At 37.8% G+C, this 26,505-nt stretch overlaps 1 long non-coding RNA gene across 1 annotated transcript in view; it reads right to left on the reverse strand.

Moving 5' to 3' along the window:
- The window catches only part of LOC150105515 (uncharacterized), a 227,578-nt gene that overhangs the window by 46,290 nt on the left and 154,783 nt on the right, over positions 1–26,505 (reverse strand). Inside the window, exon 4 of the long non-coding RNA XR_016548487.1 lies at positions 10,330–10,429. This is a non-coding gene — a long non-coding RNA (uncharacterized LOC150105515). The remainder of the gene's footprint in view (positions 1–10,329; positions 10,430–26,505) is intronic.

Raw genomic sequence — 26,505 nt, forward strand, 5'->3', positions numbered from 1 at the left:
GATATCCTGGATAAGGTTTGAGGAATGATAGAAGGTTTTTTGTGTATATAAGAAAAAGGGTGGATAACATAACAGAGCCTGAGAAAAGTGGGGAGAGAGTTATAAAGGATGGAAGAAGACCATAAGAATGAAAATTTGCTGAAAAGCCCTCTGTTATAGATCTTATCAACTGACTGGGAAATAAAGTGAAACAGCACAGCTTTCTCCAAACTTTCTATGGCATGTGTCCAGATGATATAGGCAAAAAGATCCACATGGATCTTTAGTAGCAGTATAACTGCCAGATAATCAGTGACCACTTGTCACTGATTAGCTGGCAGTTATACTACTACTATAAACTTCACCTAATTCTCTAGGTGATAAAGTTTGCTGTTGATTATCTTCTCTATCTAGAGGTTACAAGGTGAGAGGAACAAGTTGATAGTTTGATGGCAGACTTTTTTTTTTTTTTTTTTTTTTTTTAATGAACATGATTTCAAGCTGTGAAGGGTGGATGCCAGTTGGGAGTAATAGGGTGTAAAAATGACACACTATTAAACGATGTCATTTCTACAACTGGGAGAATACATTCTGGACTAAAAGCCTTTTTTTGGTATCTAGGTTGTTCAAGATTGTTCTTTTGTTGACAGAAGGTCATGAGAGTCATAAAGTGTGCTGTTCCTGATATAGCTGGAAATGATTTGCCTTGATTATTTATGCAGGAGTTAGAAAAGAAGAATGATATCAGATTATTGGTTCTCTTTAGGTGTAATTGCAGTATTGCCACCTGGGTTTCATGGGAGCATGGAAATTGCACTTTGTCAATTTCCATGGTCCAACGTCAATTTTGTCAAAACTTTTCTGACAAAAAAGTGTTGCACCAATGACACTTCTTGGACAAAAAAAATCATGGATTAGATGCTAGATGGGAAATTTTGAATGGAGTGGGAAATGAAGTCCCTCATTCTAACACAGATCATTTCTTCAACACAATCACTGCAAGTGTATAGATTTGGAGCAAGCAGAAACAATCATTTGATCTTGAAAATGAAGTAGAAGTTTTGGAGATCTCACTTCATGTTGTTGTAATGCCAAAGGATGAAGTTAGGAAAGAATGGCTGAGGAAGGAGTATTCCACTCAAAAAGAAATTTGTACAAGATTATGGTCTTAAGTTACTGAGAGATGATGTAATCTCAACAATGTACCTGGAAGGAAAACCAGGACAAACTTAAAGGACAAAGTTTTTCTCGTGTCAATACTTTGAGCAAATACTTTAGCTGCCATTACAGCTTGGTCAGCAGAGATGGAAAGAGGAAGACAGCTTGAAGTTATGGAAATCATGGGTATCAAGGATAATGAAGTCTGTTAGGATAGATGAACTGCAGGGAATCAAAACTTCAAGGCTAAGAAGTCACAGGTGAAAATAATTTTAAGAATTAGGAAAGCAGAGAGAGAGAGAGAGAGTATATATGAAGATTTGGTATCCTCTTGTAAAGAATATCACACTGCACAAAACGCATGTCACCCTTTTTGTAAAAGGAATCATATAGAATGTTATTTGAACAGACAAGGTGTATGATTAGTGTAGCAATCATTTGGTGTTGAGTCAAGAACAGATTTGAATATTGGTGGATAATGGTGTACATCATTTAAACACTAACATAAGTCTATATTTACGATGCAAATGAAATGGATATGGAAGAGATTTTTTTGCGGTAAGGTTTAAATTTTGAGAAATGATTTTTGAGAAAGGTTTGTTGTTTATTTTAAAAACATTGACACTGTGACTGCCATGGTTTCAGAGGTGAAAAAGAGGAGAAGGGGATCATGCAGTCTCTTAGACATTTTGCTCATACAGAGAGCATTGTTTCCATGCTATGACATGGCCTTGAATGCTCCTTTTCCCTCCATGTATGATCCGGTAAATACAAATGACACTGAGATTATGTACCAGTTGACTGGGAAGCCTCCTAATGCATCTCCATGAGGTTTGGTTCCCATGTATCTGGCAGCCACAACAGAATCACTGAAGTTACATGTTGAAATAGTGAATCCCTATTCTGGGGACCAGTTTAATGCTGCTTTTGAGTAAAGCATTTTTTTTAAAAAAATCTTTGGCACTTAACATTAAAAATCAAAAACAGATGTTTAGCCAATTTCTCATTGTATTAATATGTAAAATCTCCAATGCAGATTAGAGATTCCTGCATAGAACTAGGGAGGGGAGAAGGCCATTGCAGTTATCAGGTTTGTAAAGCCAAGCAATGCTTCGTTCTTGAATGAAGAGGTAGTAGTGCTATTACACTACCTTTCTCTGTCAAGAAATGATTCAGTATACTTTATGTAAAACCATCTGCACTGTCGATCGCAGAAGCTATGTGGAGCAGTAGCACAATGCAGTGGATAACAAAACAAAACAGAAGAGTCGCTTGGGTAATGAAAAACATCACAGACTAATTCTAGAATTGTAAAATATTCGAGGAGGCATGTTTCAGAATTTGCACACAGTATGTAAAATGAGGAAAATAAAGTAATTAAATCAGTTTCTGTACGATCAACGCAGCACTAGAATTCTTACAAAATAAATAAATGCCCAAAATTCTAAATCCAAAAAATGAATAAAATATTATAGAAAGTCACAATAAAGAGTTTATTCAAACCACAGTAAAAGCGACTGACATATCAGATGAAATGCAGAAACCCAACAACAAGAACACATTTCTCTACCTCTAACGAACGAAAGCCCTCGCTAGCAACCAACCGCTGTATTCGACAGAAGAGCCATTCTACATTTTCTTCCGTGTCTCATACCCGTCAAGTAACAAATTTAAGCAGTATGATATATCACACTATATTTGACAAAACATATTTCATAATAACAATAATACTACAACGTGTGTTGTCAAAATATTGTTATAGTTAACATATTGGAAGAATAGCGGAACATTGAGCCCTTAGATTGGAAAATACCTGGGTTCGATTCTCGTCGTGACAAGGGGAATCCTCCTATGGGCTTTTTCAGTTGAAGGTGAGTTAGCCGATTTCATACGGTGGTAGCAGAGTTTTTTTCTGTCGGAAACTCAGGTTTTTCATGCCGCGTACAGACAAATCGGCTTTCAGAACACACGCAATTTACAGACAAAAAAATACTGTTGTTGGTAATGATGGGCGATAGATGGCGTTGATGGTAGTAGTGTCGTAGTTGGAGAATAACCACACTCTTTCCCAGCTTCCATAGTTGTCCCACCACCAGTCCTGATCTCAAAAATATCCTCTGAATTAATCTTATAGAAACCCTTCAGTAATTTGAATGTCTCAATAATCATATTACCCCTTTTCCACCTATCAACCAATTTCTGCAACCCACAAATCTTCAACCTTTTCTCATAAGGTTCATTCCATAGACCTGCTATCATCTTGGTCACTCGCCTTTGGATCCTCTCCATCTCCTCCCCATCAAGAAGAAGCTCTGGCGCCCAGATATGGGCACAATAATCAAGATGGGGTCTTATCAAGGCTCGATACAGAAGAATAATAACTTGCTTGTCTCTGCTTGTCAAAGTATTCTTCAGTAACCAAGTGATTTGATGAGCTGATTTAGCCACTTTTTCAATGTGTCCCCTAAACTTCAACTCCCTATCCACCAACACTCCCAAGTCCCTGGCTTCGTCAACGTCCTGGATTACAGTTCCACCAATGTGATATACTGCTGCTAATCTTTTCACCCCAAAATGCATAACCTTACACTTTGCCACATTAAATTGACACCCATTCTCCTTAGCCCAGTCCTCAAATCTATCTAACCTGCAAAAATTTTACATCATGTGCATTCACTATTGCTCTATACAACTTTGCATCATCAGCGAACAAATGAACAGTTCCCGTCAGATCCTTTCCTATATCGTTAATGAACAAATTAAATAGTAGTGGCCCAAGAACAGAACCCTGTGGCACACCACTAGTCACAGGTCGTCTTTTGGACTCTACCCCTGAATAAACTACTCTTTGATATCTCTCCATCAACCACCCTCCTATCCATCTCACCAACCCTATTCCATTCTCATATACTGCAGTTTAACGATGAGAATTCCATGTGGTATCCTGTTAAAGGCCTTAGCAAAGTCCAGCAGTATCACTGTATACCCATTACCTTTATCCAGTTCAGCCGTCACTGTGTTATAAAACGTAAGCAAGTTAGTGAGGCATGATCTACCCTTCACAAAACCATGCTGTCCCCCATACAGTATCCCATTTTCATCTATCCATTCCTGTATTTTTCTCTTGACTACTTTCTCCAAAACCTTGACAACGACTCCTCATATGTTGATCGGTCGGTCAGCAGTCTTGGAACCTCCTTTATGCAGTGGAACTATTTTCCCCTCTTTCCATCCCCTCGGGACTAACCTAAACTCGAGACTTAAATTAAACAAAATGGTCAAGGGCACTGACAATTCTTTAGCCGCTTCACGTAAGACCCGAGCTGGTATACCATCCAATCCCATAGATGTACTCACATTAATGTTTTGTAATACACTATTCACCTCCATTTCGTTCACCTTAATTTCCGTATAAGCTATTGGTTCCTTCATTATCACCACCTGGATGATATACACTTGCAAAGTGCTACTCGTTCAGTAATTCCACTATATCAACTGATTCAGTTACCTCCCTACCATCGGCATTCCTTAAAATCATTCTGCCGTATACATTTTTTCTTTTACTTGCAGCATATCGAAAAAACTGTGGATTCTCTTTAGCTTGCATGGCTAATTTCCTTTCATAATCCGCTTTTTTTTTTTTTTTTTTTTAACCACACGCGTTACTTTTCTGGCCTGTGTTTTATCTGCCTAAAGCAGAGAATACGACTTGAAAAAGCTACTCAATTTCGTAACCGATTCTACACACAATAAATAAATCAAAAGTTTTTATTATAACATAGCAGAGGGGAGAGACGCTTCAAGAAAAGTGTGGATGCTGGATTCAGAAGTGAATGTTTGATTGCAAAAAAAAAAAAAGGACTGAGACGGCCTGGGATGCGAGGAGAGCGTTTGATTCTCTGAGGATTGTAGGATCAGCAGTAATACAGAAGAAAGGACCGAGGAGGGTATCGAGGGGTCCCATCCGACAAGTGGCGTGTAGGAATAGTTACAAATCCAAATGCGATTTATTATTGTTTGTTTATTATTATTATTATGTGACACCAGCAGGGAGTCTCCAAAGAATCATCGAGGGAGAATGTGCGAACACCATCGAACGATTGGTTCCCTTCTAACTACTAACCGCGCTCAAACCTGCTTAACGTTTTGCGAGCCATTAGTAGCAGAGGCTCTACCAATCGACCAACCCTCGCTCGCTTATGATGCCAGAAATATCCGAAATAAGCGGAAACAAAATTGCGCTGATCGAGTTTATTAGCCTCAAAATTTTCCGAATAAGTGAGACATAGTTGGATGAGGATGACATCCTGATAGGAATAGAGATGGGCGGATATGATATTTTTCATAAAGACAGGGAAGAAAACGAGGAGGGGTAGTGTAATGATAGTGGAGGAGTTATACCCATCTCAGGTGGAGGTGCAAAGAGTGACAGTGGTTTTGAGGCAGTATGAGGTAGAAGCGGACAGGATAAAATATTTAGTTGGGTGTTACTATATGGTAATGTGGAGAGCTGAGAGAGGAAATGTATAGGCAAATTAGCCTGGTAAACAAAAGAGTGATTATTATGGATGACTTTAATTATGGCAATAAAGACTGGACTGAAGAGAATGAAATTATGCAGTTTTTGAAAGAAAAAAAAAAACAGACCCTACGTACAAAGAGCACAAAAGGATGACGGGTTTGAAATTTGATCATCTCATAAGATGAAGTTATAAATAGGAGTTTAAATCTTCCACCGACTGGTAAGAGTGTTCGTGAAATGATCACTTGGTCGGCGGCCAGCCATATAATTTCTCCTAGAAAGGGATATACTGTATGTGGAACTATAAGGCTGATAATTATGAAAAGCACCATCAGGGAATGAAGAACTGAATGGAAAGGAGATCAGTGCTGCTTGGGCCTTACTCAAGAATTATCTGGTGGAGGCAATGCCAGAATATATTCCAAACGTCTCAAGAAGTTAAACAGAGTAGATATGAAATGGATGAATGAAGAAGAGGTAAGACACGCAATCTAGAAGTACCAGGGGCGAATGCTGATCTTTGAAATTCACGCTTGCTCTTGTTATCATTCAGGGAGTGAGAGGTGTGATTTAAGTCTGATTAGCGGAATAATGAATTACTGACTATTTAAAATTATATATTTATTATTATTATCATCACGGGCGACTCCAAGGAGTCCTTAGACTCATCGAGGAAGGTCCAAAACATCATGTCCATCAACTATTCGACATTCACACAGTATCTATCATACTTTGACTTGAACTCATTCACTGTCATAGCACCCACTACAGGCTCTGTCAGCTTATTCCACTCATTCACCACTCTAAAAGTAAAAAACATAGCTCTAACACCCTTACTAACCACACTCGTGCCCAGTTTCCATGGATGTCCCCTAGTTTTCCCACCACCAGTTCTGTTCTCAAAAATATCCTCTGAATTAATCCTGTAGAAACCCTTCATCAATTTGAATGTCTCAATTATATCTCCCCATTTCCGCCTATCAACCAATTTTTGCAATCCACAAACCTTCAACCTGTTTTCATAAGGTTCATTCTATAGACCTGCCTATCATCTTGATCACTCGCCTCTGGATCCTCTCAACCTCCTCCCCATCAAGAAGAAACCTAGGTAACCAAATCTGAGCACGCTAGTCGAGATGGGGTCTTATCAAGGCTCGATCAGAGGAACAATAACTTGCTTATCTCTGATCGTCAAATATTCTTCAGCATCCAAGTGATTTGATGAGCTGATTTAGCCACTTTTGCAATGTGTCCCCTAAACTTCATCTGCCTATCCACCAACACTCCCAATTTCCTGATCAATCTCCTGGAGTACAATTCCGCCTGTGTGATATACTGCTGCTAATCTTTTCACCCCAAAATGCATAACCTTATATTTTGCCACATTAAATTCACATCCATTCTCCTCATCCCAGACCTCCAATCTATCCAAATCATCCTGCAAAATTTTGACATCTTCTGCATTCACTATTGCCCTACCCAACTTTGCATCATCAGCGAACAAATGAACCTTTCTTCTCAGATCCTTCCCTATATATCGTTAATGAACAAATTAAACAGCAGTGGTCCAAGAACAGAATCCTGCGGTACACCACTAGTCACAGGCCGTCTTTTGCACTCTACTCCTGAGTAAACTACTCTCTGATATCTCTCCGTCTCACGAACTCTATATCCATTCCTATATGTAGCAGTTTACGGATTTGAATTCTATATCGTATCCTGTTAAAGGCCTTAGCCAGGTCCAGCAGTATCAGCTTATTCCACTCATTCACCACTCTAAAAGTAAAACACTTAGCCCTAACACCCCTACTAACCACACTCTTGACCAGCTTATTTAGAAATTTCTAAATAAGAAATTTGTGTACATAAATTCCAAAAATAATAAAAATACAACATTTATTTTACAAATGATATTCCCTCTTTTTTCAATTTAGCTACTTGAATACAAATTCTACCCTACGGTTGTTCTTTATGAACTGGTCAATAACATCGTCATAAAAGTTGGTGTAACTGAATTTTCCCAAGCAACACGCACACTTGTAAAGGCTGCCTGAAGCTCACTGGCTAGAACTACTTTGACTGTGTATGGCCTCGTGTTTAAGACGACGTGAACGGAGCGGAAATGGCCATGCTCACGCATGAAATCATAGTGCTGCAGCGAGGACCTGGAAGCTCCTACTACCGAGCAAGCCAAGGTAGCTTTGACTAGACGAGCAAGCATCGGCCTTCGATACACAACGCAAAGCCCAATTATTGCCGCGCAAGCTTAAGACGTCTTCTATCTACAAAAATAAAAGTCTAAATGGAATGCTTATAAATGCATGCATTTATTAACAAATAAATTTTACTTCTTTCTCAATTAATGAGCTTGCGCAGCAAGCATGCAGAATTCGCCTCTGAAAAGTATTATCATGGAAGAAGCACAAGATGAGTGACAATCAGTTGCATGAGAAGTACAAAGAGCAGGCAGGGGAGATGCAAGCCTAGTAAGGATAGCAAAAGTGCAGTATCAGCAGAAGTTAGCTAATAAGACTAAAACAGAAAAAAAAAAAAAAAAAATTCAAGGGTGCTTTTTCGATACGCGATCAGTAGGAGAAAGAATAATTATGGAAAGATGATGTTGGTTGCAGAAAATGGTAGAAGGATGACCACTGCAGAGGATATAGTTGAAGTATTTAATGAGCAATTCATAAAAAGGTATTTCATTCTTGTATGACTTCATGCAAAACTTGAATGCGGTGGAAAGGAAGGAGGAACAAGAAAATAAGTCAACTTGATGTTAATAAGGCTGTTGGGCTTGATTACATAACACTAATTTGTTTTGAGAGATTATTCCAGGGAGTTAACAGCTTTTACATACCTTTTTAAGATGAGTTGTACAATGGGCCAAGTTGCAAAGGAATGGAAAGAGGACAAAATCGTTCCGCTTCATAAAGGAAGTGATAAGACTAAAGATTCGAGTCATAAGGCCAATCTGCGTATCTAGAGTGGTTAAAGCGTTAGAGAGGTTGGTCAGAATCAAGATTCGGAACTGGGTTGACAACAGCAGCATTCTCTTTTGATATTTAGCATGAGTTTGCTGAAGGATATCGTGTTGTCGTAATCTGCTTATAACAAGTTGATAAATGCATTGGATAAGGGCGATGTGTACACAGTAGTATATTTAGATTTTGGAAGGGTATTTGATAGATTGTCACATGACAAGCTGGTAATTAAACTGAAACGATGGGATTACACAAAAGATTAGTGCGCTGGATTGGCCGTCTGCTAGATATCAACAAGTTGTGTATGAGGAGCGATATCCCAGAGGCGAAAAGTCATTAGTGGTGTGCCATAAGCGTCCTGGTTTTGCGACTGTTGCTGTTTACTTGTATGTTAATGATATTGGGAGAGGTCTGAATGGTGATATGCAATTGTTTGCGGATGATCAAAGCTGGAAAAGCACTATGAGAAGTAGAGCGGATGTTGTGGCTTTAGAGGAGAACTTGAATGCACAAGTGAGTGTAACAGTTCAGTGTCACAAAGTGTAATGTTTTATAATTTGGGAAGCGAAGATAGGTCGCAGACTGTGTAATTCATGGGAATATCTTAAGAGCACATGAGGGATCTACTGACTGTGGACAAGAATCTAAAATTTCAGAAACACATTGCTAAAATTGCGAGGACAGCACGGTGGATTATGGAAATGAACCAGGTTACTGATATCTTAGAAGTAAGGATGTTATAGTTCCATCGTTTAAGGTTTTAATCAGGCCGCATATGGATTACTGTACACAGTACAGTAATCCATATGCGGCCACTTGGTTTCAAAAGGATGAAGAGATATTGGAAAGAGTCCGAGACGATTAACTAAGGTGATTTTCTGGTCTCTTGAATGTTTAGTAAGAAGACAGATTGAGGAAGTGTAATTTGCAGACTGGTGGATAGAAGTAGGAGGGGAGGATATGATTGAGACTCACGGCGGGAGAACAAGATGTTATACCTGGAAGCTGTGTAAGGAAGGTGTGAGCAAGGGGGATGAGGTGCAGTTTTTTTTCTCTCTTTTTTTTATATGGAGAGTGGTGGGCATTTGAATACATTGCCCGAGAGGGTGGCGAGTACGGAGATGTATTTAAGGCATGGTGTGATTGAATTGGGACATCCTGCGACGAGTCTCGACTCCATGGGGGTCTAATAATAATAATAATTAATATTATTATTATTATTGTTAGAGCTGGACAAATATGAGTAGGTTTTGCTACCTGGAGAGTAACCTCAGATTAAACAAAACTGAATTCTTATTAAGTAAAAAAATAACTTTTTAAACAAATTTTTACAACTTTGAAAACACAGAAGAATACGCGGAATATTCTTTCTAGTGACAAAAATTAATGTAATAAATTATACCCTCCCCCCCCTCCAAAGCAATGCCGTTTTTACTGCTTCACATTCTTATTATTTACTGACTTCTTGGAATGGTGTTCCCACAATAATGGAAGTATTCTTGAAAAATGACACAGCCTCACTAATTATTGGGACCTCCTGTTGACTTATTGGGACATATTAAAAAATGGGAGGGAGAGGTCTTGGGTGAGTACATTTATTATTTTTTTTCATGGGGGGGGAGTAAGATTTTGCATAAACTGTCGAGTCCTGATAATAATAATAATAAGTCATTAATAAGCACTTACGTGTGATTAATTCTTTTATCACGATAATACGATTAGAATCCAAGTTGCTTCAAGACCAAAATAGGCATGGGATGTTCTTTCGTCATCTTTATTCTTTGAACTGAAAAGAAACGTACTATTTAAGTATTGCTTGCAACAGGGTAGAACATATAGCAGACTTGTTTAGAAACAAAACAATTAATCCATAAACCAAGTTATTAACATGTGCAAGCGGTCGGGTTGATATCCAATAAAAATTACACATCACTCTTTATAATAGGTTCTGTTAATAAGAAGCTGATGAAGTCTGATTTATTTATATATATATATAAAGCTCTGTGTTCAATATATCTTGATAAATTCAGTTTTCAGGATTAGGGATAAAGGTAGGAATGAAATTGCAACTTTTTACATATACCCGGATATCTGGCTATTGAAACTAGACATGGAACTTTTCTGACCACTTCTGACTTATGTAAAAAAAAAAAAAAATCCTTAGCCTGTCCATGGTACACAGATGCTATAAGGTTTACAACCTTTCGTGCGTGGGAACAGGGTTGTGAATTGCGTCACTTCTAAGGAGGCACAATTCATGTGGTAAGCTGAAAAATAAGAAAGGGTGCCAAGATTGGCAGCATTTATCTCATAAAAAATAATAAATTAAAAAAATACAACAACATATTTATCCACTTCTTTTAGTTGCCGATATCTTTCAATCCTATAAATGCTCTTTCCGTCTCTCACTATTCCTTGATCTTTACATGTACGTTGCAAATATCAGCTCTTCTAATGTCTTCATTTTTTTTTTAATATAGTTTAACTTTGTGCATCGTTCAATTGCTCTTAAACATCCCATCTCAATGAAGTGCAAGTAAAAAAAGTTAACTTACTAAAATATCCACTTTTAAATTTATATCATTAATAGTAATTGTCACGTGTTTTATGTAAAATTCAATTTTACTTAAACGAACCACTGTAACATAATGTCCCTTTGAAAGCATCGAAGGATTAAGAAAAACGAATGTTTGCGAAAAACATTGACGCTAAACAAACCACACGCTTGACGTTGACGCACTTTCTCGAAGATAAAGTTCCTCCTTTTTCTAGTAGACAATACTAGAAAAAGGAGGAAGCGGACTAATTTCGGCAGCGAATTCCACGATCACCCCCCCCCCCATCTGCGGTCTGAAAAACTAAATTTCAGATTTTTTTTTTTTTTTTTTTTTTTTTTCCGATACTGGATACAACATCATCTTTAAAGGAAAGCTTTATGATGTGGAAAGAATATCATGGCTCTTCGGTCTAAATAACATGTAATTTGAAGAATTACGATGAACGTGAACCACTAACTATGTAAAAACTTTGAATTAAAATTAAGGAGCGTGGTATTCATGGGACATCGATGTACGAGGAACTAAAAACCATATATTGTTTTTCAAAGTGTAACATGACTCCCGTTGAGGTAATTCAATATATTTGCAGCAATAATTCACCGGATATATTTCTGAATACTTAATTGGATTGCAATAGAGAACACAGCGCCTAAAAATTAAAATTTATTAAAACCTAAATTAAGATCATAGTCGCAGTTCACCGATAAATATTTATTGGTGATATTTATAAATAGAAATATTTTGTAAGAAACGTCATCTCGCAGATGTCCTACGTGTTATAGAGGTATTGCATGCATCATTCGGGAGAGGCCATTCGATCTGTAGGCCATGACGTAACATGACGCAACCGAGCTAGCAGCCAATACCAATCTTCTCTCATCTTACAGACGACCTACCTGTAACTGTTGTACTGGGCGCCGCGTGCAAAGGATTAAACTGTTAAAGAGTTTCGTTTTCATCAAAGAAAGACTTAACTATTTTATAACTTATTATACAGCTAGTGATGTTTAGTACCTAATTACCGTACCTAATTAAAAATTCGAATTTTCCATTCTTTATGTTCAGTCATTTGATTTGTATAATTTATACGGAATAACTATGTTTATTGTAATTATTGAGAAATAAATAATATAGTAACAATTTTTTTTCTTGAAGAAAATTGTTACTAGTCTGGATTAACAGAAACTCAGAGAACCCCTAAAATGAATATATGAGTGCAGAAGCACACAAAAGGAATAGGTAGCCACGTGATTCATTTATCGAGGAATCTGCATCTTAGCTAACCATATAAAATTGTTGCTATCCAATTGCTGGTCCAAGGCTTATTTGGATAAAAAGGAATAATGACAGTGCAATTAAGATCTTCGCTAGCAAAATACAGACAAATCGGCCCTTCAGAACACACGCAATTTAAAGACAAAAAATTGCTAGTTGTGGCGGTAGATGGAGATGATTGGTAGTCGAGGTTCGGTGTAGTGGTAGAGACAGTTGTATAGTAGGTGTCCTCCCACGATGAGTCTTCGGACTCCTTGGAGGTGTCACGAATAATAATAATAATAATAATAATATTTATTTTATTATTATTTCTATTACTATTCCTGATTCACAACAAAGCCGCTGTATAGATGAGCAGTGATCTTGAATGGAAAAAGATATACAATTTTTTTTTTCCCCTTCATATCATGTTGAGAATGTAGTTATTCACGACACTAATTTCGTATATTAGTGGTACAGCCATTTTTTGGTAACGAGAACAAAACAAAAGAAAAAAATTGCTGTTTTTTTTTATTTTTATTGCTTGGTTTCTTAATTGTCAAAGTTCGCGTGGTTACATAATTTCATAAAAAAATGCACACTCATACTAGAGACTAGTGGCAAGAAATAAGATCAACGCAGCTATTATTTTCAAATTAAGTTTCAAGAAGCTGAACTCACCAGAACTGATTTAACAGATAGTATGGCAATTTTCGTCATAACTAATCAGCTAAGTAATAAGAATAATAAAAAAAATAACATAGTAAGATAATTTAATATTATGTGTCAATAGAAAATGACACTAAATAGAGTAAAAAAAATAATGAAACCATGAAACGTAAGAAAATATCAATGAACAATCATGAAAAGGTGCGTTTCTAAATAATTCTTGTAGAGCAACATCATTCATTATCGCAATAATTTTACTGTAGACATTATTTTGTTTTCAATAAATAACAAGGTTTTTATTTTGTTTATTTTTTTTTTTTTATAACGGAACTTCCCCTGTATTCATTCCAACCAATAGGCTGAAAATTAAGTTTTACTAATTTATTCATATTGCTGACTCGCTGTGTGTGTGTGTGTGGGGGGGGGGTTCAAAATTCCACGTACAAACTTTGAAGGGAGGTAGAGAACATCAAATCAGCCATATTCACATAGGAAAGCATGACCGGAAACGCCACCGGAAGGTACTAACAGAGATACAGGGACAAAAAGATACAGAAATAACACAAGGCAGTAAGTAGTGTAAAAAACTTTATTAGGCGTAACTGAACAGTTCAATAGTAGTTGGATACATAATATGGTTTCACATCAGGTGCTCAAAGTTACGACCATTAGCAGTGATGCATGCCTGACACCGACGACGCATTGATTGCAGTACATTTTCGAAAATACCTGGAGTTTCCCGAATATTAGCAGCGGCGATGGCGATTCTTGCCACGAGGTCCATGTCAGAGGCAATAGGCGTTTCATACACCATGGCTTTAAGGGTCCCCCCCACAGAAAGAAATCAATGCTCGATAAATCAGGTGAGCGTGGAGGGCATGCGCGGGGTCAACCACACCCAATCCATCGAGCCCCAAAAGGACCTGTCCAAATACTGACGCACAGAAATGCCAAAATGGGCTGGAGCCCCATCGTGTTGGAATCACATCTGCCGACGCACAGTCATTGGAACATTGTTCGGTAAATCCGGCAGAACGTCTTCCAGAAAGGTCTGATACTTCTTGGAGTTCAGTCGGGGTGGTAACAGGTATGGGCCGACTAAACAGTCAGCAACGATACCTGCCCATACATTAATGGCGAAGCGTATTGTGCAGCATGTGATCTCACATGCGTGTGGGTCCTCATGGGCCCACACATGAGCATTGTGGTGATTGAAGACCCCCCTTCGCTGGTAAATGAAGCTTCATCCGTGAACAAAACACAAATTGGAAAATCCGGATCTACAGCAGTTTTCTACAGAAACCACTGCGCGAATTCCACACGTCGAGGATAATCTTCGGCCATCAGTAACTGATGGACGAAGATTATCTGCAATATTTCATCTGCAACGTGGACTCGTTGCAGATGAAATGGATGTAAGGACTCAGAGTGCAAAACGGGCAATACACTGGATTGAGATACTCCTATAGCAGAGGCAACGGCACGTGTGCTTGTCTGGATTATTGTCCATTGCATGCAACACCTCCTCTTCCATGGCGGGATTTCGCGTCGATCGTGGCCGCCCACTATCATACCTGCGATCCCTGAATGATCCATAGTCACACTAATTCTGATGCAAATAGGCAAACATTTTGTGATGCCGTACACGTCTGTTTGGGTACCTTTCGCGATACATTCGCACTGCGGCTCGTCCATTACCGTAAGCGAGGTGCATGTCTGCATTTCAGCGTTCGTAAAACGACGCATATTCTTCATACGACGTCGAAAGGTTGAATGAGGAAGCCCCAATTGCTCACCTGAAGCGCTGGCGAACAGCGACACCTATCTCTTTCGGATGGCGTTTCCGGTCATGCTTTCCTATGTGAATATGGTTGATTTTGATGTTCTCTACCCCCTCCCCCTCAAAGTTTGTACGTGGAATTTTGAACCATCCTGTATATATCTATATTATTCTTTATCTTCGTTTTTGGTTTTATTCCTGTATTATTTCTGCTATTTGATATATATTTCTAGACTCTTATTGGTTCTTCACCTTCAATCCCATACTATTTCGGCTCAATCATCAAGTATTCTATACTAAATAATATTTGGTTTTCAGAAAATTTCAGCATATCCTAAGTATTTGTTTAGATTAATTTTGCCAAAAACTAATACTAAAAATGGTCTAAATGAAACCAGTAGCCTAACAAATTGATAAAGATTCCGAAGACCGGCTTAAAAATGTCGAACTACAAGAGATTTATTATATGCGTATATACAGAACAAAATCAATCTTCACATGCAGTTTTTCGTATTAATGTACGTGCATCTCTAAAACTGGGTTCATCCCCGATCATTTTTCTAACGCATTTGCTACCTCCCACGGTTATTAACTTATCAGATACTATCCAAAAAGTTGCAACCGATCGCTAGAGATTATGAAGCCAGTACATGTAAGTGTATTTCCTAAGTTTTCCGACCCAGTCTGTTTTTTTGGATTAACCAACCGAGTTTCCCAGGACTTCTAGAGCAGTGTTTCTCAAAGTGTGGTACGCGTATCCCCCCCCCCCCCGGGGGAGGGTACGTGAAAGGTCTTTAAGGGTTACGTGGCAATTTTCGGCTATGCATCATTAACGCATGGAATCATTAAGAAAAAAAATTATTTTAAACATATATATTTCTCAATAAATTATATATTATGAATGACTTCTCCTACTCAAATTGTGATAACTGCTTCATGGTTTGCAAAACTTCGCGGGCGATCACTCGTGAATCTTCGTATATGGAGGTACATTGCCACCTGCAACAACGCGAAGAGCGTTGTTGCAGGCTGGCAACTGGAGACTGATAAACAAGTAATTATATGAATCAATTTCGTTCTATTAAAAATAAAGCATATTTTTTTTTGTTTACATGTATATCTAAATTCAAATAAGATAGACATTTACAACGAAATAAAATAAGTATATTTATTTATTATTATTATTTTGATAAGGGGGGATACTTGGCAATAATAAAAATTTAGGAAGGGGGGTACACGGATATCTGAAGTTTGAGAAACACTGTTCTAGAGGGCTCCCTTGCTTCATGCACCGAAAAGTGTCTCCGTTGTGAGTAATGATGGAACAAATCGTTACAAAGCCGAACGAAGTGTCCTTGAACATTACCTCGATCAGCTACTAGTGCAGATTGCTTAATGTAGTTCTTTCTGTATTTGGGATAAATGATAAAGAAGAAAGAAAGAGAAACTGGAGTAAAAAAAAAAAAATCCATCAAAAACTTGTGAAATTATAAGAAACGGAAGAATCCCTCCCGTCTCTGAGAAAATGAGACTGGAAATTAGAAGTGTACTCATTTTTGACCCCTTTTCTTACCAAGTGTCAAAAGGAATCGTTCGCAAGGAATTTGTGCGCTAGTCGTATGACGACGACGAGAGAGAGAGAGAGAGAGAGAGGCCACAGAAATAGATTGCCAATTATATTATCAGGAACGAAATGCGATAGATGATTTGACAACAGATATTACCAAAATCGTCGTCTGATTTCGTCCACTGTGACATGATGAATTTGACTCCATCAAATAATGTACTGACTCCATCATTATAACAGCATAATATTTCGATTATTCAAAACAACACTCGAAATATGTACGTGTGAGAGCGAGGGGATTGCGTTAAAAGTAAACATATAAAATGTTCGATTTTGCGAAAGCATAACACGGTCTGAAATTCGCTGAGAGTGTTTTCGATTTTTTTTTTTTTTTCTGCGAATAAAATCACAAACCCTGTTGGTCCTCACTTTTTTTTTAAATTTCATTATGTGTAAAACATCGGTAAGCTAATGTCATGGTTATCAATTTCCCAACTTTAAAAATATAGCAAGTCAAAGTGTGGAAGCGTAAAGTAAACTGAAGTTAAGAAATAAAACATTTCATGAGAAAGGTCGATTGCACAATAAGCATAACGATTCGCCACAACACTAAGATTTATTTCGGCACTACAGAGAAACTTGAAAAAGAGGAAGTTTGCTTTTGCATGACCTTCTTTCCAAGATTGCACCTTTTACACGAAAGACTGACAATCCTCCCTTGTGAAACAGGAACTACTTGTTTTAAAAAGCTATTCCTAAAGTGATGACATAAAGGTTAAAAGATTCGCGAAAGGAACATCTTTTGGTGTTCATTTCATTTGCTTTATGTCTGTTATTAGGGCTAGTCCGTATGTGACGTCAAGCAAAAAATCATTTTGTACCATAACGAGACTGACGGAAGAAAATGGACTGGGACAAAAGAAACGCTGAACGATGAAAGGCATGAGGTGACATCAAGTTTCCTCCTTCGTAAAATGAAAGGAAGGTATCTTAAAAGTAGCTGACAGCAATTATTAGTGCTTATAAAGTACAGAAGAACACAAATCAAAATGAGATAATGGACAAAAATAAACGGCAGTTCTAAAAAAGCTGCAACAGTGGTCAGTTTATCTTCGGTTGCTGAAGAAAAATAAGATATGAAATGGAGGATTACTACAGTCTTCTGGAATATCAGCATCTTTTATAATATCGTTGCCGTCCCACCATATAAATACAGCTTTACTGGCATTGTGAGAGCTGAATAACAAAACGCACTCTAATTTCAAAAAATTACTGTTGTAGGAAGAGAGTTCATACACCACTATTGTGGTGGCTATATAATTTCTTATTAAAAGCATGCTTTCTTTACTAAAAGAAAGATCAATGGCTTACTCATTAATGTAACGTAGTTGCACCTCCTAGCTTTCTGCAGCAGCTAATCGATTTTATTATTATTGTTTATCAATCTGACTTCATTCTGAAGGAGTAAGAGTGGAGGGAGATGCTTGTCTAAATCGTAGTATATGCAATAAGATATAATCCATTCAGGATTATTATTATCATCACTAGATCTCCACGGAGTCTACAATCATCATGAAAAGTCCACTATCATTCAACAATCGCCTCCATCACTCTCGAGGAATGTATTCCATTCACTCACTAATATCCATGCAAAACAGCTATCTCTTCCCGCATACCCTCCTTGTACTCCTCATATGGAAGATCTTTTGTTCATTCAATGTTTCCACACTGTTAAAAATTTCTACATTAATCTGGTAATAACTCCTTACACACTGAAATCGATGGTGGAAATGTTGAGAATTAACAGTCCGAGAACAAAATGTATGGAAAACTGTAATATTCTTTATATATCATACGTGGAAAAATACAAGAAATTAATGAGCAAACAATATACAGACTAAATTTCACATAACCAATCGATGGCACTATCTGGCAGTAAATGCAAGTTACTGAGGCCTCTCGGAACAACAGATTTAGGGCCTTGTTTGGCCCTAAATCTGTTTAGTTGGCTCCAGAGGTGTCAAGGTAGATTGAATCAGATTTGATAGTGGGATCTGTAATAAGGAACTTTTAGTTCGTTCTAAGTGTTCTCCACTAGTACTGGGTCTATCATTGGTGTTTCCACAAGCCAGATGGGAAATTTGGAGGTATAGAAAGAAGCAGAGAGTTATTTCTGATTATTATTCCTTTGATGGTAGCTTCCATGGGAGAAGTAATAGATCTTATGGTCCCAAAGAGGGTTCTCGTTCTTATGAGAAGCTGTGTGTCCATGAGAGTCGTGTTGTGACTTTGGTTCCAAACTAGCGTACTCGGCAACTGGGACATCAGGTTTAGAGCCACCATGGCTGCTATTCTAAGAGTCAAGGTATTATAACGCCAAGTTATGTTAGCCTCTTCATTATGTTGTTCCTGGCAGATAACTTTAAATTAGTTCTTTTTTTTTTCCCCCCAATGTTTTTGGTATGTCGGTTAAGTGTGACACAAAAGGTAACAAAGGTTACTTTCATGGATTAGAATCCTGTTGCAGAAGTTTATTTTACCCTAAGACGACAATGTGATATGACGCCCTATGCTGCCAATAAATAAACATGCCCTGCGGAGATTCACCAGGTAAGGTGCAGCTCCTCCATCAGGAATAGCCTCTGTTTCGGGGAATGATAGTAGCCTGCACCGCCCCCCCAGATAGGAAGTAGAAATTTCTAACTAATACCGCACCTCGGAGTACAAATGCCAACAATGACATCTTGGACGCTACAAGAAAGGAAAACGGAAATTATGAAAATTTAAAACTACACAAGGACTTTATAATAACCCCGTATATCGCAATCGTATTCCTATTTCTCTTCATATCCACCAGATTTTACAAATTTCCTGCATCTCTAAATCCTTTTCAATATTTCCTCTGAAAACCAGGTAACCAAATCTGTGCACAATCCATATGTGGCCTAAAGCAATGGAACCATCTAGTGAAGAGTTGCCTCATGCGTATCGGTTGCCTAAATCGTACTTTAAGTACGTATTTTTCATAAACCAATTAATATAAGCGGTATCTAGCGGCTGGCACATAAACAAAATGATTGGTCTGTATTGTAGGAAGTTGAGAGGTTACATTGTGATTTTCATGAATTAAGGTCGAAAAAAATCAGGTAAGTTCAGTGTAAATTTTGACTTTATTTATTTAGATGATATTGATCGAATAATAACATTTCACAGTACGTTACTAGAGTTTTTTTGATACTAGACTTGTTATATTATTTTCAATAGTTGTTTTATAAAAATCATTTAACTCTTGTTAAGGTTATGTTAGTTTTTTAAACGAAATGCATAGTTTCCTAAAAAGTACCACTGGAGTGTACTTTTTAGGAATACTGGTACGATTTAGGACATTACATGTACATTTTTATTATTTTGAACAATTTTTCATTATTCTTACAGCAATGCAAAAAAGAAAATACGCTCAATGGACTCCAGAAGGAATGGAAAGGCCATGGAAGCATTCAGAAATAAAAAGTACGGATTTAATGAATGTTGCCGGCGATTTGGTATACCGAAGCCAACATTTAAAAAGGCATCTAGATGGGAAATTAAAGAGAGCTTTGTCAGCACCAAAAAGAAATGGAGTTCTGCAGTATTATCTCCAGCTGTAGAAGATGAACTTGTGAAAATCATATTCTTTACCTTGAATCGTTATTTTATAGCCTAAATATAACAGATATACGACGACTAGCATATCAAATAGCAGTGCAAAATAATATTGAACATAAATGTAATTGGAATACCAAATTGGGGGGTAAAAAATGGTTTTATAGATTCATGCGGAGGCATCCAAATCTTTCTGTTAGACAACCTGAAAACACTTCAATTGCTCGTGCTAAAGGTTTTAATAGGGAAACCGTCGATAATTTTTTTAAGTTATTGTCACAAATAGTTGAAGAACAAAAAACAGATGCTCAAAGGATTCATAATGTTGACGAAAGTGGTTTTTCCACATTTTTTTTTTGGTACTGTGGAAAGATAGTGGGACAGAAAGGTAAGAAAAGAATAGGGAGAGTGGTTAGCAGTGAAAGAGGAACCAACACAACTGTAGTTTGCTGTACCAATGCAGCTGGAATATTTGTTCCACCAATGTTTATTTTTAAAAGGAAGCGGTTGGCGCCACAACTTGGTAAAGGAGCACCGGCAGGTAGCTTGATTGAAGTTGCAGAACATAGATTTATAACAAGCGAATTATTTTTGAAATGGTTACAACACTTTATTGATTTTTATTAAACCAGATGCGAACAGAAAAGGTTATTTTATTTCTCGACGGCCACACAACCCATACAAAAAATTTAGAGGCATTAAATTTGGCACGTGCAAATGGCGTAATCTTTTTACAGTTACCAGGACATACCACGCACAGATTACAGCTCCTGGATGTTGGTATGTTTGCTCCCATGCAAACATGCTATGAACAATCTCCTAACCAGTGGATGGCAAATCATGCAGGCTAAAACATTACTCAGCATGATGTAACTGGAATAATAACTGCATCTTATTATAGAGCTGCATCTGTTGGAAATGCAGTGAATGCTTTTAAAAGTAGCGGATGCTGGACAGTTAATCCTCTCGTTTTTGGTGATGCAGATTTTGCTCCTAGTAATCTTTTAACACTCCATATTATTGGACTTATATAGCTTCCCTTATTAGTACAACCAGGAAACAATTTCCCAGTACATTCGATAAATAGCTGAAGCCTGTAACTATGTAAAACTACAACTATGCAAGGCAAATGGGAATTCAGTTTTCTGAGTAATTTTTTTTTTTTAGTTTTTGGAATTAAAGAAGCTGCGCATACATACATACATACATGGCCGATATGCCAATCCCAAAATGTTATGCTTCTGCTTCCCCAAAACACCGTATCGGTTACAAAAGGCCGAATATAACCTCTATTTTATGATAGACCTTGGTGACAGAATTCATGTTCATTAAAAGGCAAGCCTCCTTTTTGCAGTTTTGATAAATTCGCATGTCATTCCATAATACCGTTTTTAAGTTTATTTATAAAAGTGAATGAACAATAACACATACTGGCCAATGAATTAGAAACAATTATGCAGATATACGTAAACCATTTTGCATATACGCAGAGTATATGCAAAATACTTGGTCACGTGCGTCACCACGTGTTCCAGGCAACTATTTAAGAACGAAGCTGCTGCTCAGTAATCGTCAATAATGTTGATCACAATGGGATAAACATTGGATCATTCAGAGTTCGGTAAATGGCTTATTGTGGGTGCTTGTCTTGGCTGGAGGTTTGGAGCCACGATTTTGAAAACAGAAGAGCCGAACCAGTCGGCTCTGCTGTGTTAAACACTAGGAGTATCTCAAAAAGTGAGATATCCGAGGCATTTAACTAGTGGAAAAATAACCCACATTGCTTGTTTAAGAGGCATAAAACTGTGGCCTTAACAAACACGAGATCACCGTCGTCTGAGAAGGATTGTATGGCCAAACAAAAGTTTCTGTGTGTTCAGCAATTTGACCAAAGCATTTAAAGAAGGCTGTTCCAGACCCATAATCTCACTGAACTATGTACGGGGAATTGAAGAGGATCAGTATTCGCGACTGCCAATAATGATCCTCTTCTACAGATTTTGCGAAGGATCGGAAAGTTCGTCTACAGTGGTGTCAGGAACAACGCGACTGGACATTGGAAAAAAAGGTCACATGATCCGAAGTCACGGTATACCTTGTTCTGTACCGAAGGAAGGGAGAGAGAGTTTGGACGGAACTCCATGAAGCAATAAACCCAACTTGCGTTGTAAACACAAGCTCAAGATTCTGGAGGTGGGGTCATGGCATGGGGCAAGTTCTGTCGGTACGGACCGGGTATGATATTGCTGGAAGGTCGGGTGTCCTCCGACCTTATCTGAACATTGTTGCCAATCAAGTCCATCCTGAAATGTTGACCTTATCCAGCAGGTGGCGGCTGTTTCATGGACGATAATGCGACTTTCCATCGCGCAAGAATTGTTCAACAGTGGTTCAGTGAGCACGACAACGACTTCGACCATGCTCCCTGGCCACCACAAATTCCGGATCTGTATCCCAGCGTTTCCCAATCTGCGGGTCGCGTCCCCCTTGGAGGGGACGTTAGTTTTGTTGGGGGGGGGGGAGCCGTGAAATAATGCAAACAAATTTAAAAAGGTTTTAAGACTAAGTGCGTTCCATGTCAAATGTGTATGTAAGATGCTAAAAATGTAATATTTGCAATATTCGCTGAGTATGTTTTGTATTAAATATAAATACAATAAATATTATACTAATATGTCAGTATTACGATTTTTTTTCGATGGGGGCCGTGAAATATTTTAATTTTTCCGAGGGAGCCTTTACATCCATAAGTTTGGGAAGCACTGGTGTATCCCATTGAAAACATATGGGACATGTTAGAAAAACACATCCCACAGCAAAAGTCTTCTTCCGTCAAATCTGAGGCAGTCAAGGACTGTCTGGTGAATGCCTTGTATGTTGAGATGCAATCCAACACCTTGTGGAATCTATCTCCCCAATTGCATATGTGCTGTAATTTGGGATAAAGGAGTTTCAACATAAATAAATTTCTAATTCGGTGGGCGGTATGTGTGTATGGAATAAAAATTTTAAGTAAGCATGTGGCATATACAGAGGCGTTTTGTAAAGAGAGAATTCAGAAATGATATCACTAAAGGCTTGCACAATAAACAGGTATGTATTCTTTATGGGTGCGGGTCCATATCCTATAGATCTCCGCTGAGCATATTGCCTTCGAATACATATTCGAAGGCAACCAGCCGGCCTGGTTGTCCGAGTGGTTAGAGTATCCGCTCTCTAGCCAAAAGGCTGCGGGTTCGAATCCCGCTGTGGACATGGATGTCTGTGTAGATACTAGTGCTGGTGGTCGGCCGTAGATGGCGTTGGTTTAGATCACATATGGGCAACCCCCGGCCGGCGGACCGGATCCAGCCCTCTACTTTTGATTCGGCCCTAATCTATTTCAGCAAAGTTTGTCTGATTCATGGTGGGAGAAAACATGGTGTGTTCTACTAACCCACATTAAGCTGACGTCATATGACTTGCGCAAAACACACACTGTTTTCTCCAACCAAGGTCTCTTTCTCACTTTGACTAGCGGCGTGTGTGAACGTGTTACAACGTGTCAGTTCGGGACTCGATTTGGTGTTGTGCTTTGTTCAGTGCCTGCATTGATGTTGTGTTCTGTTCAGTGCCTGTGGTGTAGAAGACAGTTTTGTTTGACAGTTCTGAATATCGCTTATAAATATGGGACAATGTCAGGAGTTTTTGCAAAAAAAAAAGAAAAGTAGATGCAGAAAATCGTCAATTTCAAGATAACTGGACGGAGGATTATTATTTTATTCTGAATAAAGGTCTGCCTGTATGTTTGCTGTGCAACGAATCCGTATCCGTCAACAAAGAATACAACTTGAAGAGATACTTCACTTCGAGACATACGGATCACCCAAAAATTGATGGACAACTAGGAAAAGATGAAATACAGAAGTTGAAGAACCTGGATACCCAGCAGCAAATGTTCAACAAGCAAAGAACGCAGCACCACAGCATTGTCAAAGCCAGCTTTGTGGTAAGCGAAAAAATCGCTAAGCATTCTAAGTCATTTGGTGAAGGAGAATTTATCAAAGAATGTCTGCTGGATGTTGCAAGTATAATATGTGCTGAAAAGAAAAAAGACTTCGAGAATATTCGTTTGTCGAGACGTATTGTTGTCCGACGGATAGAAATTCGTTGCTTTGGATGATAGAACAGCTAGCAATATTTATTCGAGGAGTTGATGCGAATTTCAACATTACAGAAGAATTATTGGCGCTTCCGCCGTTAAAAGGAACAACTACCGGTGAAGATATATTTGGGCTTAAATGGAGTTCACTATCTGGCATATGCACTGATGGAGCCCCTGCAATGGTTGGTGCACAGAAGGGATTTATTGGAATAGTTCATGAAAGAGCAATAGAACTACAGATCCATCCGGAAAATTTAACAAATTTTCACTGCATTATCCACCAACAAAATCTGTGTGCAAAATCGATTAAATTCACAAATGTTATGGAAGTTGTAGCAGCCAGTATTAACTTTATTAAGTCGGTGCACTTAATCACCGCCAATTTAAGGAGTATTTGGCAGACCTATTTTCGGATTATGAAGATGTGTCTTATTATTGTGAAGTGAGGTGGTTGAGTAAAGGTAAAATGTTAAAACGATTTTATGATCCGAGACAAGACATTGCAGATTTTAAGGACATACAAGGAAACACAATTAACCAAGTAAAAGATGATGAGTGGGTGTGTGATTTAGCATTCCTTGTAGATGTCACCGGATACCTAAACGAACTGAATTTTAAATTGCAAAAACAAGGACAATTGGTTCATGAACTGCATGGACATGTCAAAGCTTTTTGTAATAAACTAAGATTGTTGGAAAGTCAGATAAGAGCTAAAAATTGTTATCATTTTCCTACTCTAGCAACTCATAAAAATATCCCGTATAATTGTTATGGAGATGAACTGAAGGTACTAATAGAGCAATTTAATACAAAGTTTGCCGACTTCAAAAACAAAAGACTCCACATTCGCTATATTTGCTCGTCCGATTGATGCTGATGTAAATAATGTGCCAGAAAACTTACAGATGGAACTTATTGAGCTTCAGGCGGATTTAGTGCTAAAATCACAATTTAACAACATTGCTTTGACGGATTTTTATAAATTTTATTTGTAATTATATTATTTTATTAAAAGAAAAATATACAAATTTATGCGCCTTTTCAAGAAAAATCATTCGTCTTTTCGGCAGCACATACATGTGTGAACAGTTTTTTTCGAGGATGAAATACAATAAATCAAAAATTAGGACAAGAATAACGGACGAAAACCTCGAAAATTCTATGCGATTATCCTTAAGTAATATTAATGTCAATACTGATAGTCTCGTGGTTGAAGTACAAGGCCAATCTTCACATTAAATTGTTATGTCTTCATTATATTATAAAATTTATGTAGAGCTTTATACCAAAGTATTATATTATAAATAAATGAAATATGAAGTAGCAACTTGTTTTAATACATTGAATATTAATTTATTTTATTTAATAATTTGGTCCGGCACTTGACTCGGAGACAGAATGATAATTTGGCCCCCGAAGTAGGAAAGGCTGCCCATGCCTGATGTAGATGAAGGTTGGTGGAGACTTCTGGAGAGTTATAGAGCAGGTACCCTCCTTCGATGAGTCTTTGGACTCTCTGGAGGTGTTATGTAATAATAATATATTCTACACATTTTATAAGACCTACAACGTTCCATCACTGTGTCTTATAAAATTCCTTTACAGAAAAGAATATGGAGAGTATACGAGTATACTTTCATACGAAGAGAGCTGCACACTTTGAACAGTATTAATGATAGGAAAAGGCTGGAAAATGTTTTATTCCCCATGGAATGCTCCTTGATACGTGATTTGACACGTTTTCTTGGTAGAAAAAATACCCCCTGTTGTCAAAGAAGCATTTTGTTTCTTATTATAACGCAATGCGTTTCATTTGGTTGCAAAAACTATAAATCAGTGATTGAATATTTGATCAGAAGCATCGAAAAACTACCACTGGTTGAAGACTGGCTTTTAACTGTGTAGGATCACGAATTTTCCACCATCACATATTGATGAAGCATCGGACTTCATTTCAGTAGTGAGCAAATTAAGAAAAGAAAAAAAAAACTGCGCTTAAAGTTCAAGAATGCAACCAATCACAAATGCTTACCCATCTTTAAAGAATGTTTAGTGAGAGCAAAACGGGGATTCGCTTCCCAACTTCTGATACTTTTCCAAGCCTTTTAAATGGCAACGCACTCTCGTTATCCAACTGAAGAAAGGTGTGCAAACAGAACACTGTCGGCTAAATTGTATTCACCTTGACCTTAGAATAACCATTTACCTTCGCATTCCTCTCCATAGTCAAATATTTTTCGTGGCTGCA

Source organism: Typopeltis vanoorti, chromosome 6 (genome assembly GCF_054136105.1).
Source record: "Typopeltis vanoorti isolate ZY-2024b chromosome 6, IOZ_Tvanoo_1.0, whole genome shotgun sequence".
NCBI classification, from domain to species: Eukaryota; Metazoa; Arthropoda; class Arachnida; order Uropygi; family Thelyphonidae; genus Typopeltis; species Typopeltis vanoorti.